This window comes from Oncorhynchus clarkii, unplaced genomic scaffold (assembly GCF_045791955.1).
Source record: "Oncorhynchus clarkii lewisi isolate Uvic-CL-2024 unplaced genomic scaffold, UVic_Ocla_1.0 unplaced_contig_13966_pilon_pilon, whole genome shotgun sequence".
NCBI lineage: Eukaryota > Metazoa > Chordata > Actinopteri > Salmoniformes > Salmonidae > Oncorhynchus > Oncorhynchus clarkii.
Genome location: NW_027258061.1, coordinates 82,501 through 100,000, shown reverse-complemented (window position 1 = coordinate 100,000; position 17,500 = coordinate 82,501). Strand labels below are relative to the sequence as shown.

The following is a 17,500-nucleotide window of genomic DNA, read 5'->3' as shown; positions in this document are numbered from 1 at the left end:
CTCACCCTTTCACTCTCTCTCTTCCTCTCTCCCTCTCTCTCTCTCTCTCTCTCTCTCTCTTCCTCTCTTCAGTCTCTCTCCGGTTAGTAAACATGAAAGTGAGGGAAACAGACCATCTTGTTCTTCTTTCATGTTTCTAATGTAAATTCATTTCATCCTCTAAGGCCATTATACAGAGAAAGCAATCTACCCTCTTGATATCCTTCCTGGGTTAGCAATTTAAACATGCTGTGTCATGGATTAATTAGTTAGAGGAGTATTCCAAATTTGGTTGTAATATCTGATTAAAAAATATTGCAGGCTTTACCTTGTCAGTGTGTTGTGTTGTTATGTGGAAGTATTAGATCAAGAGAATGTAATAACGATGCAAATGAATTGGATTTGGAGTCGTCCCTGTGGAACTACAACAGGCTCAACGTCCCTGTGGAACTACGACAGGCTCAACGTCCCTGTGGAAATGCAACAGACTCAACGTCCCTGTGGAACTACGACAGGCTCAACGTCCCTGTGGAACTACAACAGGCTCAATGTCCCTATGGAACTACGACAGGCTCAACGTCCCTGTGGAACTACAACAGGCTCAACGTCCCTGTGGAACTACAACAGGCTCAACGTCCCTGTGGAACTACGACAGGCTCAACGTCCCTGTGGAACTAAAACAGGCTCAACGTCCCTGTGGAACTACGACAGGCTCAACGTCCCTGTGGAAATGCAACAGTCTCAACATCCCTGTGGAACTACGACAGGCTCAACGTCCCTGTGGAACTACGACAGGCTCAACGTCCCTGTGGAACTACGACAGGCTCAACGTCCCTGTGGAACTACGACAGGCTCAACGTCCCTGTGGAACTACAACAGGCTCAACGTCCCTGTGGAACTACGACAGGCTCAATGTCCCTGTGGAACTACAACAGGCTCAACGTCCCTGTGGAACTACAACAGGCTCAATGTCCCTGTGGAACTACAACAGGCTCAACGTCCCTGTGGAACTACAACAGGCTCAACGTCCCTGTGGAATTACAACAGGCTCAACGTCCCTATGGAACTACAACAGGCTCAACGTCCCTGTGGAACTACAACAGGCTCAACGTCCCTGTGGAATTACAACAGGCTCAACGTCCCTATGGAACTACAACAGGCTCAACGTCCCTGTGGAACTACGACAGGCTAAACGTCCCTGTGGAACTACGACAGGCTCAACGTCCTTGTGGAAATGCAACAGGCTCAACATCCCTGTGGAACTACGACAGGCTCAATGTCCCTGTGGAACTACAACAGGCTCAACGTCCCTGTGGAACTACAACAGGCTCAACGTCCCTGTGGAATTACAACAGGCTCAACGTCCCTATGGAACTACAACAGGCTCAACGTCCCTGTGGAACTACAACAGGCTCAACGTCCCTGTGGAATTACAACAGGCTCAACGTCCCTATGGAACTACAACAGGCTCAACGTCCCTGTGGAACTACGACAGGCTAAACGTCCCTGTGGAACTACGACAGGCTCAACGTCCCTGTGGAAATGCAACAGGCTCAACATCCCTGTGGAACTACGACAGGCTCAACGTCCCTGTGGAACTACGACAGGCTCAACGTCCCTGTGGAACTACGACAGGCTCAACGTCCCTGTGGAACTACAACAGGCTCAACGTCCCTGTGGAATTACAACAGGCTCAACGTCCCTATGGAACTACAACAGGCCCAACGTCCCTATGGAACTACAACAGGCTCAACGTCCCTGTGGAACTACGACAGGCTAAACGTCCCTGTGGAACTACGACAGGCTCAACGTCCCTGTGGAAATGCAACAGGCTCAACATCCCTGTGGAACTACGACAGGCTCAACGTCCCTGTGGAATTACAACAGGCTCAACGTCCCTATGGAACTACAACAGGCTCAACGTCCCTGTGGAACTACGACAGGCTCAACGTCCCTGTGGAACTACGACAGGCTCAACGTCTCTGTGGAACTACGACAGGCTCAACGTCCCTGTGGAACTACGACAGGCTCAACGTCCCTGTGGAACTACGACAGGCTCAACGTCCCTGTGGAACTACAACAGGCTCAACGTCCCTGTGGAATTACAATAGGCTCAACGTCCCTATGGAACTACAACAGGCTCAACGTCCCTGTGGAACTACGACAGGCTAAACGTCCCTGTGGAACTACGACAGGCTCAACGTCCCTGTGGAAATGCAACAGGCTCAACATCCCTGTGGAACTACGACAGGCTCAACGTCCCTGTGGAACTACGACAGGCTCAACGTCCCTGTGGAACTACGACAGGCTCAACGTCCCTGTGGAACTACGACAGGCTCAACGTCCCTGTGGAACTACAACAGGCTCAACGTCCCTGTGGAATTACAACAGGCTCAACGTCCCTATGGAACTACAACAGGCTCAACGTCCCTGTGGAACTACGACAGGCTAAACGTCCCTGTGGAACTACGACAGGCTCAACGTCCCTGTGGAAATGCAACAGGCTCAACATCCCTGTGGAACTACGACAGGCTCAACGTCCCTGTGGAATTACAACAGGCTCAACGTCCCTATGGAACTACAACAGGCTCAACGTCCCTGTGGAACTACGACAGGCTAAACGTCCCTGTGGAACTACGACAGGCTCAACGTCCCTGTGGAACTACGACAGGCTCAACGTCCCTGTGGAACTACGACAGGCTCAACGTCCCTGTGGAACTACGACAGGCTCAACGTCCCTGTGGAACTACAACAGGCTCAACGTCCCTGTGGAACTACGACAGGCTCAACGTCCCTGTGGAACTACGACAGGCTCAACGTCCCTGTGGAACTACGACAGGCTCAACGTCCCTGTGGAACTACAACAGGCTCAACGTCCCTGTGGAACTACAGCAGGCTCAACGTCCCTGTGGAACTACAACAGGCTCAATGTCTCTGTGGAACTACAACAGGCTCAACGTCCCTGTGGAACTACGACAGACTCAACATCCCTGTGGAACTACAACAGGCTCAACGTCCCTGTGGAACTACGACAGGCTCAACATCCCTGTGGAACTACGACAGGCTCAACATCTCTGTGGAACTACAACAGGCTCAACGTTCCTGTGGAACTACGACAGGCTCAACATCTCTGTGGAACTACAACAGGCTCAACGTCCCTGTGGAACTACAACAGGCTCAACGTCCCTGTGGAACTACAACAGGCTCAACGTCCCTGTGGAACTACAACAGGCTCAACGTCTCTGTGGAACTAAACTCAGCAAAAAAAGAAATGTCCTCTCACTGTCAACTGCGTTTATTTTCAGCAAACTTAACATGTGTAAATATTTCAATGAACATAACGAGATTCAACAACTGAGACATAAACTGAACAAGTTCCACAGACATGTGACTAACAGAAATGGAATAATGTGTCCCTGAACAAAGGGGGGTCAAAATCAAAAGTAACAGTCAGTATCTGGTGTGGCCACCAGCTGCATTAAGAATTGAAGTGCATCCCCTCCTCATGGACTGCACCAGATTTGCCAGTTCTTGCTGTGAGATGTTACCCCACTCTTCCACCAACGCACCTGCAAGTTCCCGGACATTCCTGGGGGGAATGTCCCTAGCCCTCACCCTCCGATCCAACAGGTCCCAGCCGTGCTCAATGGGATTGAGGCACTTTTTGCCAGTCCTGTCTGGTCCAGCAATGGTGGGTTTGTGCCCATAGGCGACGTTGTTGCCGGTGATGTCTGGTGAGGACCTGCCTTACAACAGGCCTACAAGGCCTCGGTCCAGCCTCTCTCAGCCTATTGCGTACAGTCAGAGCACTGATGGAGGGATTGTACGTTCCTGGTGTAACTCGGGCAGTTGTTGTTGCCATCCTGTACTTGTCCCGCAGGTGTGATGTTCGGATGTACCGATCCTGTGCAGGTGTTGTTACACGTGGTCTGCCACTGCGAGGGAGATCAGCTGTCCGTCCTGTCTCCCTGTAGCACTGTCTTAGAAGTCTCACAGTACGGACATTGCAATTCATTGTCCTGGCCACATCTGCAGTCCTCATGCCTCCTTGCAGCATGCCTAAGGCATGTTCACGCAGATGAGCAGGGACCCTGGGCATCTTTCTTTTGGTGTTTTTCAGTCATTAGAAAGGCTCCTTTAGTGTCCTAAGTTTTCATAACTGTGACCTTAATTGCCTACCGTCTGTAAGCTGTTAGTGTCTTAGTGACCGTTCCACAGGTGCATGTTCATTAATTGTTTGTGATCTGTGAAGTTATTTGGATTTTCACTAATTATCTTTGAAAGACAGGGTCCTGAAAAGGGATGTTTGCTGATTTTACAACAGGCTTGGTGTGTAGTTGGTGTTTGTACAGATATCGGACCTTAATTTGACCAGTTTCGTCTCAGAAGTAAAATTAACTTGCATCAGGAGGATTTGATATTCTCAAAAAAAAGGGACATTTGTTTTGATAGGCTACAAAAAAATACACTTGTATTTTAGAATTTAGACCAATATCTACTGTGTGTTATTAAGCTATACAAAATGACAGTTGTTGATGTGTGACTTGAGTTTTTTTCTATTTGAATGTCTCAGTAGTAGGACCTGCAGTATTTGGACATGCATCCTGTCTAGTGAATGTCTCAGTATTAGGACATGCATCCTGTCTAGTGAATGTCTCAGTAGTAGGACCTGCAGTATTAGGACATGCATCCTGTCTAGTGAATGTCTCAGTATTAGGACATGCATCCTGTCTAGTGAATGTCTCAGTATTAGGACATGCATCCTGTCTAGTGAATGTCTCAGTAGTAGGACCTGCATCCTGTCTAGTGAATGTCTCAGTATTAGGACCTGCAGTATTAGGACATGCATCCTGTCTAGTGAATGTCTCAGTATTAGGACCAGCAGTATTAGGACATGCATCCTGTCTAGTGAATGTCTCAGTATTAGGACCAGCAGTATTAGGACATGCATCCTGTCTAGTGAATGTCTCAGTAGTAGGACATGCATCCTGTCTAGTGAATGTCTCAGTAGTAGGACCTGCAGTATTAGGACATGCATCCTGTCTAGTGAATGTCTCAGTATTAGGACCTGCAGTATTAGGACCTGCATCCTGTCTAGTGAATGTCTCAGTATTAGGACCTGCAGTATTAGGACATGCATCCTGTCTAGTGAATGTCTCAGTATTAGGACCTGCAGTATTAGGACATGCATCCTGTCTAGTGAATGTCTCAGTAGTAGGACCTGCAGTATTAGGACATGCATCCTGTCTAGTGAATGTCTCAGTAGTAGGACCTGCAGTATTAGGACCTGCAGTATTAGAACATGCATCCTGTCTAGTGGATGTCTCAGTATTAGGACATGCATCCTGTCTAGTGGATGTCTCAGTATTAGGACCTGCAGTATTATGACATGCATCCTGTCTAGTGAATGTCTCAGTAGTAGGACCTGCAGTATTAGGACCTGCAGTATTAGGACATGCATCCTGTCTAGTGCGTTAGCGTGTGATCGAGCGAGAGAGAAAGAGAACTGCAGGTGTTCATTGAATTTATGTAAATCACGATGCTCATTTGAATATTGTTATTCATTGTTTATTTATTCCTCACCTTATTGTTTTTTAATTAAATTGTTCTGTTTGTATTGTTTTTCTTTTTTTTCTCTCTGTATTGTTGGTAAAGGGCCCGTCAGGAAGCATTTCACTGTTAGTCTACACCTGTTGTTTACAACACATGTGACAAATACAATTTGATTCGAATTTCCTGTGGTGCAGGAACATTTTCTGCGAAAACAGAGTGATCAAATTATGACATTGCATACGTAGTTTATAGTTTTAAATTGTATTAGAGAAGAATCCCCTCCTTTTTGGCTTCAGGTGAGAAAGCAGCAGTGACTTAACAATGCCATAGCCAGGCAGGTAGGCTACACCTACAGATGTAGGATCTTCATTTGAGCCCGTTTGCTACAACTGTAAATTATCCTGCATCAACAGGAAATGTGAGTAATTATATGGATTATAATTAATGGACATGTTTTATAGGGATTGATACGTTTTCGTCAGGGCAAATCAAGTCTGACATTTCAAAGTGGAAATTACAAACTTTAGAAGCCTCAGCAACATAAGAGTGATCAAAGAAAGATCCTACGTCTGGAGGCTGGCATGATTCTGGAGTAAAATAGCAAGATGTCTTTAGGTTGTTCCTATCTCTGCATCTTTATGGCCCTAGCAAATATCTAAATAGCAAGACAAATGAATGAACTTTCTCCAAGAAAGTGCTTAGTCAGAGGGTTCATCTGACATCTCTCATTAATCCAGTCTACCTCACTAGGTGGACGTCGAACGTGTTCCCGGCTTATGCCGCAAAAAAAATGTAAAGCTGAAAGCCTGCAACAAGAGAACATGGCACTCCTTTTGTCATCTAAATTAAAAAAGGCTGATTTAGATTGGTTTACCACACTGTTATATTAAGATGTGTTATTTTTACACCTTGAACCACGTGATGTTAAACAGAAGCTGTCAGTGTCACAACAGCAGTGATGTGAGGTGACAGGCAGACAACACCAGACCACCACCAGGGACCATGCTCCTCTATGGACCTTCAGCCCTAGGGAGGGAGGGAGAGAGGGAGAGAGGGAGAGAGGGAGGGAGAGAGAGAGAGGGAGGGAGAGAGAGAGAGGTAGAGAGCGAGAGAGAGAGAGAGAGAGAGAGAGAGAGAATCAGGGGATGTTTAACCTCCTTTACTGGATGTCTCGTTCTTGTCCAATACCACGAGCTCTGCTTCCTTCCATTCCTCCATCTGTCCATCTGTCCAGCCTGGCTGGGCACTGAGTGGGCTTTAGAGGGGTTGAGGAGGACAGGAGGGCAGCTGGTTTGGGCCTTGGCCTGGGGGTACAGGGGAGAGATGTCACTACCACTCATACTGAAGCGGGCTGCCCTCAGAGACAGTGCAATGTGTATGTAGGAGGGAGGTAGAGAGGGGAGGAAAGACAGGGGAGGAGGGAGGAAGAGATAGGGGAGGAAAGACAGGGGAGGAGGGAGGTAGAGTTAGGGGAGAAGGGACAGGGGAGGAGAGAGGTAGTGGAAGGACAGGTGAGGAGAGAGGTAGAGATAGGGGAGCTAGAGATAGGGGAGGAGGGAGGTAGAGATAGGGGAGGAATGACAGGGGAGGGGAGGTAGAGAGGGGAGGTAGAGATAGGGGAGGAGGGACAGGGGAGGAGGGACAGAGGAGGAGGGAGGTAGAGATAGGGCAGGAGGACAGGGGAGGAGGGAGGTAGCGATAGGGGAGGAGGGAGGTAGAGATAGGGGAGGAGGGACAGAGGAGGAGGGAGGTAGAGATAGGGCAGGAGGACAGGGGAGGAGGGAGGTAGAGATAGGGGAGGAAGGAGGTAGAGATAGTGTAACCCCTACATCTACAGGTGGATGTAATGTATTGGTGATGGTGTGGGGTCCAGGGATGTAATGTTATTGGTGATGGTGTGGGGTCCAGGGATGGTGTGTGTGTTATCATCAGTCAGACCCAATACCCTGGCTGTGTGTGTTATCATCACTCAGACCCAATACCCTGGCTGTGTGTGTTATTATCACTCAGCCCCAATACCCTGGCTGTGTGTGTTATCATCAGTCAGACCCAATACTCTGGCTGTGTGTGTTATCATCAGTCAGACCCAATACCCTGGCTGTGTGTGTTATCATCACTCAGACCCAATACCCTGGCTGTGTGTGTTATTATCACTCAGCCCCAATACCCTGGCTGTGTGTGTTATCATCAGTCAGACCCAATACCCTGGCTGTGTGTGTTATTATCACTCAGCCCCAATACCCTGGCTGTGTCTGTTATCATCAGTCAGACCCAATACCCTGGCTGTGTCTGTTATCATCACTCAGACCCAATACTCTGGCTGTGTGTGTTATCATCAGTCAGACCCAATACTCTGGCTGTGTGTGTTATCATCAGTCAGACCCAATACCCTGGCTGTGTGTGTTATCATCAGTCAGACCCAATACCCTGGCGGTGTGTGTTATCATCAGTCAGACCCAATACCCTGGCTGTGTGTGTTATCATCAGTCAGACCCAATACCCTGGCTGTGTGTGTTATCATCAGTCAGACCCAATACCCTGGCTGTGTGTGTTATCATCAGTCAGACCCAATACCCTGGCTGTGTGTGTTATCATCAGTCAGACCCAATACCCTGGCTGTGTGTGTTATCATCAGTCAGACCCAATACCCTGGCTGTGTGTGTTATCATCAGTCAGACCCAATACCCTGGCTGTGTGTGTTATCATCAGTCAGACCCAATACTCTGGCTGTGTCTGTTATCATCAGTCAGACCCAATACCCTGGCTGTGTGTGTTATCATCAGTCAGACCCAATACCCTGGCTGTGTCTGTTATCATCACTCAGACCCAATACCCTGGCTGTGTGTGTTATCATCAGTCAGACCCAATACCCTGGCTGTGTGTGTTATCATCAGTCAGACCCAATACCCTGGCTGTGTGTTTTATCATCAGTCAGACCGAGACGAGGGAACGGAAGAGTCTTTCCTTCATGAGTTGTTTGTGCCGTTCACCACTAATATCCCTCACCGGCAGGATCCTACACGGGATTCAAGGAGGCCGAGGATGTAATGGGCCTGTTGTAATTACACCCCGATGATTCACCTTCACAGCCAGACATCGCCTTACCAATTTAGTCCAATCCCTGTACTAACGGCTGTTCGAAGCAGCCCCATCTATCTGCTGTAAATGACTCACATTACAGTACGCCACGCGATAGTGTAGCGTATTAACAGGCTGATCAATGGATCTGAATACTAAAGGTCAATTGGTAAAAGACAACAAAACATCATTTATATTTTACAACACAGATCACTGCACACAATATACTACAGACAGTATAGACAAGGTATTCACACAACTCACATCAATATACTACAGACAGTATAGACAAGGTATTCACACAACTCACATCAATATACTACAGACAGTATAGACAAGGTATTCACACAACTCACATCAATATACTACAGACAGTATAGACAAGGTATTCACACAACTCACATCAATATACTACAGACAGTATAGACAAGGTATTCACACAACTCACATCAATATACTACAGACAGTATAGACAAGGTATTCACACAACTCACATCAATATACTACAGACAGTATAGACAAGGTATTCACACAACTCACATCAATATACTACAGACAGTATAGACAAGGTATTCACACAACTCACATCAATTTATTACAGACAGTATAGATAAGGTATTCACACAACTCACATCAATATACTACAGACAGTATAGACAAGGTATTCACACAACTCACATCAATATACTACAGACAGTATAGACAAGGTATTCACACAACTCACATCAATTTACTACAGACAGTATAGACAAGGTATTCACACAACTCACATCAATATACTACAGACAGTATAGACAAGGTATTCACACAACTCACATCAATTTACTACAGACAGTATAGACAAGGTATTCACACAACTCACATCAATTTACTACAGACAGTATAGACAAGGTATTCACACAACTCACATCAATTTACTACAGACAGTATAGACAAGGTATTCACACAACTCACATCAATTTACTACAGACAGTATAGACAAGGTATTCACACAACTCACATCAATATACTACAGACAGTATAGACAAGGTATTCACACAACTCACATCAATATACTACAGACAGTATAGACAAACCTACTTTAATACAAGGGCCAATATACTATAGACAGTATAGACAAGGTATTCACACAACCTACTTTAATACAAGGGCCAATATACTATGGACATTATAGTATAGACAAGGTATTCACACAACCTACTTTAATACAAGGGCCAATATACTATAGACAGTACTAAGTAGGTATGGCAGTGCTGTTGTATACAGTAGTAATTTACAGTGGTGCTGTTGTATACAGTAGTAGAATACAGTGGTGCTGGTGTATACAGTAGTAGAATACAGTGGTGCTGTTGTATACAGTAGTAATATACAGTGGGCCTGGTGTATACAGTAGTAGAATACAGTGGTGCTGTTGTATACAGTAGTAGAATACAGTGGTGCTGTTGTATACAGTAGTAGAATACAGTGGTGCTGTTGTATACAGTAGTAGACTACAGTGGTGCTGTTGTATACAGTAGTAGAATACAGTAGTGCTGTTGTATACAGTAGTAGAATACAGTGGTGCTGTTGTGTACAGTAGTAGAATACAGTGGTGCTGTTGTATACAGTAGTAATATACAGTGGTGCTGTTGTGTACAGTAGTAGAATACAGTGGTGCTGTTGTATACAGTAGTAATATACAGTGGTGCTGTTGTATACAGTAGTAGAATACAGTGGTGCTGTTGTATACAGTAGTAGAATACAGTGGTGCTGTTGTATACAGTAGTAGAATACAGTGGTGCTGTTGTATACAGTAGTAGAATACAGTGGTGCTGTTGTATACAGTAGTAGAATACAGTGGTGCTGGTGTATACAGTAGTAGAATACAGTGGTGCTGGTGTATACAGTAGTCATTTACAGTGGTGCTGTTGTATACAGTAGTAGAATACAGTGGTGCTGTTGTATACAGTAGTACAATACAGTGGTGCTGTTGTATACAGTAGTAGAATACAGTGGTGCTGGTGTATACAGTAGTCATTTACAGTGGTGCTGTTGTATACAGTAGTAATATACAGTGGTGCTGGTGTATACAGTAGTAGAATACAGTGGTGCTGTTGTATACAGTAGTAGAATACAGTGGTGCTGTTGTATACAGTAGTAGAATACAGTGGTGCTGTTGTATACAGTAGTAGAATACAGTGGTGCTGGTGTATACAGTAGTCATTTACAGTGGTGCTGTTGTGTACAGTAGTAATATACAGTGGTGCTGTTGTATACAGTAGTAGAATACAGTGGTGCTGTTGTATACAGTAGTAGAATACAGTGGTGCTGTTGTGTACAGTAGTAGAATACAGTGGTGCTGTTGTGTACAGTAGTAGAATACAGTGGTGCTGTTGTATACAGTAGTAGAATACAGTGGTGCTGTTGTGTACAGTAGTAGAATACAGTGGTGCTGTTGTGTACAGTAGTAGAATACAGTGGTGCTGGTGTATACAGTAGTCATTTACAGTGGTGCTGTTGTGTACAGTAGTAATATACAGTGGTGCTGTTGTATACAGTAGTAGAATACAGTGGTGCTGTTGTATACAGTAGTAGAATACAGTGGTGCTGTTGTGTACAGTAGTAGAATACAGTGGTGATGTTGTATACAGTAGTAGAATACAGTGGTGATGTTGTATACAGTAGTAGAATACAGTGGTGCTGTTGTGTACAGTAGTAGAATACAGTGGTGCTGTTGTGTACAGTAGTAGAATACAGTGGTGCTGTTGTATACAGTAGTAGAATACAGTGGTGCTGTTGTATACAGTAGTAATATACAGTGGTGCTGTTGTATACAGTAGTAGAATACAGTGGTGCTGTTGTGTACAGTAGTCATTTACAGTGGTGCTGTTGTGTACAGTAGTAGGCTGCAAGATCTGTTTCCTTTCCCAACTCCGTTTCCTTTCCCAACTCTTCAGGCCCTGCCTCTGAGAGACATAGATCTATAATCAGTAGACCTCTGAGAGACATAGTTCTATAATCAGGAGACCTCTGAGAGACATAGTTCTAGAATCAGTAGACCTCTGAGAGACATAGTTCTATAATCAGTAGACCTCTGAGAGACATAGTTCTATAATCAGGAGTCATCTGAGAGACATAGTTCTGTAATCAGGAGACCTCTGAGAGACATAGTTCTATAATCAGTAGACCTCTGAGAAACATAGATCTATAATCAGTAGACCTCTGAGAGACATAGTTCTATAGAGAGACATAGATCTATAATCAGTAGACCTCTGAGAGACATAGTTCTAGAATCAGGAGACCTCTGAGAGACATAGTTCTAGAATCAGGAGACCTCTGAGAGACATAGTTCTAGAATCAGGAGACCTCTGAGAGACATAGTTCTATAATCAGGAGACCTCTGAGAGACATAGTTCTATAATCAGGAGACCTCTGAGAGACATAGTTCTAGAATCAGGAGACCTCTGAGAGACATAGATCTATAATCAGGAGACCTCTGAGAGACATAGTTCTAGAATCAGGAGACCTCTGAGAGACATAGTTCTAGAATCAGTAGACCTCTGAGAGACATAGTTCTAGAATCAGGAGACCTCTGAGAGACATAGTTCTATAGATGTCACGTTCTGACCATCGTTCGTGTGTGTTTTCCTTGTTTTAGTGTTGGTCAGGACGTGAACTCGGTGGGCATTCTATGTTGGATGTCTTGTTTGTCTATTTCTATGTCTGGCCTGATATGGTTCTCAATCAGAGGCAGGTGTTAGTCATTGTCTCTGATTGGGAACCATATTTAGGTAGCCTGGGTTTCACTGTGTGTTTGTGGGTGATTGTTCCTGTCTATGTGTTTTTCACCAGATAGGCTGTTTAGGTTTTCGTTACGTTCGTTACGTTTTGTTTTGTGGTATTGTATTGGAGATTCGTGTTTCGTATTATTAATAAACATGGATCGTAAACAACACGCTGCATTTTGGTCCGACTCTCCTTCTCATAAAGAAAACCGTTACAGAATCACCCACCACCAACGGACCAAGCAGCGTGTCAACAGGCAGGAGCAGCGCGAGGAGAAGCGCAATAAGGATTTCTGGACATGGGAGGAAATCCTCGACGGGAGAGGACCCTGGGCTAAACCAGGGGAGTGTAGCCGCACTAAGGTGCAGCGGGAGAAGAAACAACAGGAACAGCCCAAGGAGGAGTACAGTATGGAGTATACTACTTGGGAGGAGATCGACAGGTGGGCGGCCGACCCAGGGAGAGTGCCGGAGCCCGCCTGGGATTCGCTGGAGCAGTGCGAGGAAGGTTACCGTAGAATGGAGGCGGTGAAAGCAGAGAGGCGCTGGTATGAGAAGGCAGCACGGCGACGCGGATGGAAGCCTGAGAGGCAGCCCCAAAAATTTCTTGGGGGGGGGCTAACAGGGAGTATGGCTATGCCAGGTAGGAGACCTGAGCAGACTCCCTGTGCTTACCGGGGGGCTAGAGAGACCGGACAGGCACCGTGTTATGCAGTGGTGCGCACGGTGTCTCCAGTGCGGGTGCATAGCCCGGTGCGGTATATTCCAGCTCCGCGTGTCTGCCGGGCTAGATTGAGCGTCGAGCCTAATGCCATGAAGCCGGCTCTACGCAGCTGGTCCCCAGTGCGTCTCCTTGGGCCGGCTTACATGGCACCAGCCTTGCGCTCGGTGTCTCCGGTTCGCCTGCATAGCCCAGTGCGGGCTATTCCACCTCGCCGCACTGGCAGGGCGACCGTGAGCATTCAACCAGGTAAGGTTGGGCAGGCTCGGTGCTCAAGAGCTCCAGTGCGCCTGCACGGTCCGGTTTTTCCAGTACCACCTCCACACCCCAGCCCTCCGGTAGCAGCTCCCCGCACCAGGCTTCCTGTGCGTGTCCTCGGCCCAGTACCACCAGTGCCAGCACCACGCATCAGGCCTACAGTGCGCCTCGCCTGTCCAGCGCTGCCGGAGCCCTCCTCCTCTCCAGCGCTGTCGGAGTCTCCCGCCTGTTTAGCGCTGTTAGAGCCTTCCTTCTCTACAGCGCTGCCGGAGTCTCCCGCCTGTTCAGAACTGCCAGTCTGCATAGAGCTGCCAGTTTGCAAGGAGCTGCCAGTCTGCATAGAGCTGCCAGTCTGCAAGGAGCTGCCAGTCTGCAAGGAGCTGCCAGTCTGCAAGGAGCTGCCAGTCTGCAAGGAGCTGCCAGTCTGCAAGGAGCTGCCAGTCTGCAAGGAGCTGCCAGTCTGCAAGGAGCCGCCAGAGCTGCCTGTCTGCAGGATGCCGCCAAAGCTGCCAGTCTGCAAGGAGCCGCCAGAGCTGCCAGTCTGCAAGGAGCCGCCAGAGCTGCCAGTCTGCAAGGAGCCGCCAGAGCTGCCAGTCAGTATGGAGCAGCCAGGGCCGCCAGTCAGTATGGAGCAGCCAGGGCCGCCAGTCAGCATGGAGCAGCCAGGGCCGCCAGTCAGCATGGAGCAGCCAGGGCCGCCAGTCAGCATGGAGCAGCCAGAGCAGCCAGTCAGCATGGAGCAGCCAGTCAGCATGGAGCAGCCAGAGCAGCCAGTCAGCATGGAGCAGCCAGAGCTGCCAGTCAGCATGGAGCAGCCAGTCAGCATGGAGCAGCCAGAACTGCCAGTCAGCATGGAGCAGCCAGTCAGCATGGAGCAGCCAGAGCTGCCAGTCGACCAGACTCTTCCAGATCTGCCAGTCGACCAGACTCTTCCAGATCTGCCAGTCGACCAGACTCTTCCAGATCTGCCAGTCGACCAGACTCTTCCAGATCTGCCAGTCGACCAGACTCTTCCAGATCTGCCAGTCGACCAGACTCTTCCAGATCTGACAGTCGACCAGACTCTTCCAGATCTGACAGTCGACCAGACTCTTCCAGATCCGCCAGTCGACCAGACTCTTCCGGATCCGCCAGTCGACCAGACTCTTCCGGATCCGCCAGTCGACCAGACTCTTCCGGATCCGCCAGTCGACCAGACTCTTCCGGATCCGCCAGTCAGCCAGGATCTTCCGGATCCGCCAGTCAGCCAGGATCTTCCGGATCCGCCAGTCAGCCAGGATCTTCCGGATCCGCCAGTCAGCCAGGATCTTCCGGATCCGCCAGTCAGCCAGGATCTGCCGGATCCAACCACCTGCCTGAGCTTCCTCTCAGTGCTGAGCTTCCTCTCAGTGCTGAGCTTCCTCTCAGTGCTGAGCTACCCATCAGTCCCGAGCTACCTCTGTCCCGAGCTGCCCCTCTGTCCCGAGCGGTCTTTAAGGAGGGTAACCTATCCAGGGACGCTAAGGAGGTGGACTAAAACTGTTATGGAGTGGGGTCCACGTCCAGCGCCAGAGCCGCCACCGCGGACAGATGCCCACCCACACCCTCCCCCATAGGTTTAAGTTGTGCGTCCGGAGTCCGCACCTTGGAGGGGGGGTACTGTCACGTTCTGACCATCGTTCGTGTGTGTTTTCCTTGTTTTAGTGTTGGTCAGGACGTGAACTCGGTGGGCATTCTATGTTGGATGTCTTGTTTGTCTATTTCTATGTCTGGCCTGATATGGTTCTCAATCAGAGGCAGGTGTTAGTCATTGTCTCTGATTGGGAACCATATTTAGGTAGCCTGGGTTTCACTGTGTGTTTGTGGGTGATTGTTCCTGTCTATGTGTTTTTCACCAGATAGGCTGTTTAGGTTTTCGTTACGTTCGTTACGTTTTGTTTTGTGGTATTGTATTGGAGATTCGTGTTTCGTATTATTAATAAACATGGATCGTAAACAACACGCTGCATTTTGGTCCGACTCTCCTTCTCATAAAGAAAACCGTTACAATAGAGAGACATAGTTCTATAATCAGGAAACAGATATTCCATGTTCCTTTTCTTCCGTTCTTCTTTCTCTTCTCCATTCCCATTGTTGAACTCTCCTTGCTGTCCACACCAGGCTGGAGATCATTAAACCCCCAACCAGTAAATTGAGTCGAGTCTGCAACCTCCTGACTTGATATCTAACTACCAAACTTGTTAAATCCTGCTGCTGTCCCGCTGTCTCAGCGGGCCGGCTGTGTTGACCCTCTCGTACAGCCTTTCCTTGAGCCCACCATCACAGCGGATTCATGAAATGCGTCGTTCGGAGAGAATAGTTCTAAAAAAAAAAATATTTTGCAACAACTATAATCAAAAAATAATAATTTAAGTTATAATTTATAAATTATAATTTAGTATAATTTCATATTATAACTTGTAAAGAATAATTAAGAGTACATAATTTGCTGACCACCCTGCCTTTGAGTAGTTAGGTCTCTTTCCCTGCTAACGATATGTTATCCAAAATAGCGAAGTAGATGAATAGGCAATGTGATAAGAGTATATCAAATCAAATCAAATCAAATTGTATTGGTCACATACACATGGTTAGCAGATGTTAATGCGAGTGTAGCGAAATGCTTGTGCTTCTAGTTCCGACAATGCAGTAATAACCAACAAGTAATCTAACTAACAATTCCAAAACTACTGTCTTGTACACAGTGTAAGGGGATAAAGAATATGTACATAAGGATATATGAATGAGTGATGGTACAGAGCAGCATAGGCAAGATACAGTAGATGGTATCGAGTACAGTATATACATATGAGATGAGTATGTAAACAAAGTGGCATAGTTAAAGTGGCTAGTGATACATGTATTACATAAGGATACAGTCGATGATATAGAGTACAGTATATACGTATGCATATGAGATGAATAATGTAGGGTAAGTAACATTATATAAGGTAGCATTGTTTAAAGTGGCTAGTGATATATTTACATCATTTCCCATCAATTCCCATTATTAAAGTGGCTGGAGTTGAGTCAGTGTCAGTGTGTTGGCAGCAGCCACTCAATGTTAGTGGTGGCTGTTTAACAGTCTGATGGCCTTGAGATAGAAGCTGTTTTTCAGTCTCTCGGTCCCAGCTTTGATGCACCTGTACTGACCTCGCCTTCTGGATGATAGCGGGGTGAACAGGCAGTGGCTCGGGTGGTTGATGTCCTTGATGATCTTTATGGCCTTCCTGTGACATCGGGTGGTGTAGGTGTCCTGGAGGGCAGGTAGTTTGCCCCCGGTGATGCGTTGTGCAGACCTCACTACCCTCTGGAGAGCCTTACGGTTGAGGGCGGAGCAGTTGCCGTACCAGGCGGTGATACAGCCCGCCAGGATGCTCTCGATTGTGCATCTGTAGAAGTTTGTGAGTGCTTTTGGTGACAAGCCGAATTTCTTCAGCCTCCTGAGGTTGAAAAGGCGCTGCTGCGCCTTCTTCACAATGCTGTCTGTGTGAGTGGACCAATTCAGTTTGTCTGTGATGTGTATGCCGAGGAACTTAAAACTTGCTACCCTCTCCACTACTGTTCCATCGGGTGTTCCCTCTGCTGTTTCCTGAAGTCCACAATCATCTCCTTAGTTTTGTTGACGTTGAGTGTGAGGTTATTTTCCTGACACCACACTCCGAGGGCCCTCACCTCCTCCCTGTAGGCCGTCTCGTCGTTGTTGGTAATCAAGCCTACCACTGTTGTGTCGTCCGCAAACTTGATGATTGAGTTGGAGGCGTGCGTGGCCACGCAGTCGTGGGTGAACAGGGAGTACAGGAGAGGGCTCAGAACGCACCCTTGTGGGGCCCCAGTGTTGAGGATCAACGGGGAGGAGATGTTGTTGCCTACCCTCACCACCTGGGGGCGGCCCGTCAGGAAGTCCAGTACCCAGTTGCACAGGGCGGGGTCGAGACCCAGGGTCTCGAGCTTGATGACGAGCTTGGAGGGTACTATGGTGTTGAATGCCGAGCTGTAATCAATGAACAGCATTCTCACATAGGTATTCCTCTTGTCCAGATGGGTTAGGGCGGTGTGCAGTGTGGTTGAGATTGCATCGTCTGTGGACCTATTTGGGCGGTAAGCAAATTGGAGTGGGTCTAGAGTG

The 17,500-nt window shown here is 47.4% G+C and overlaps 1 protein-coding gene across 1 annotated transcript in view; it reads left to right on the top strand.

Moving 5' to 3' along the window:
- The window catches only part of LOC139394701 (thyrotropin-releasing hormone-degrading ectoenzyme-like), a gene marked incomplete at both ends in the record, with an annotated part of 139,785 nt that overhangs the window by 39,970 nt on the left and 82,315 nt on the right, over positions 1-17,500 (top strand). The gene's annotated exons all lie outside the window — the stretch shown is intronic.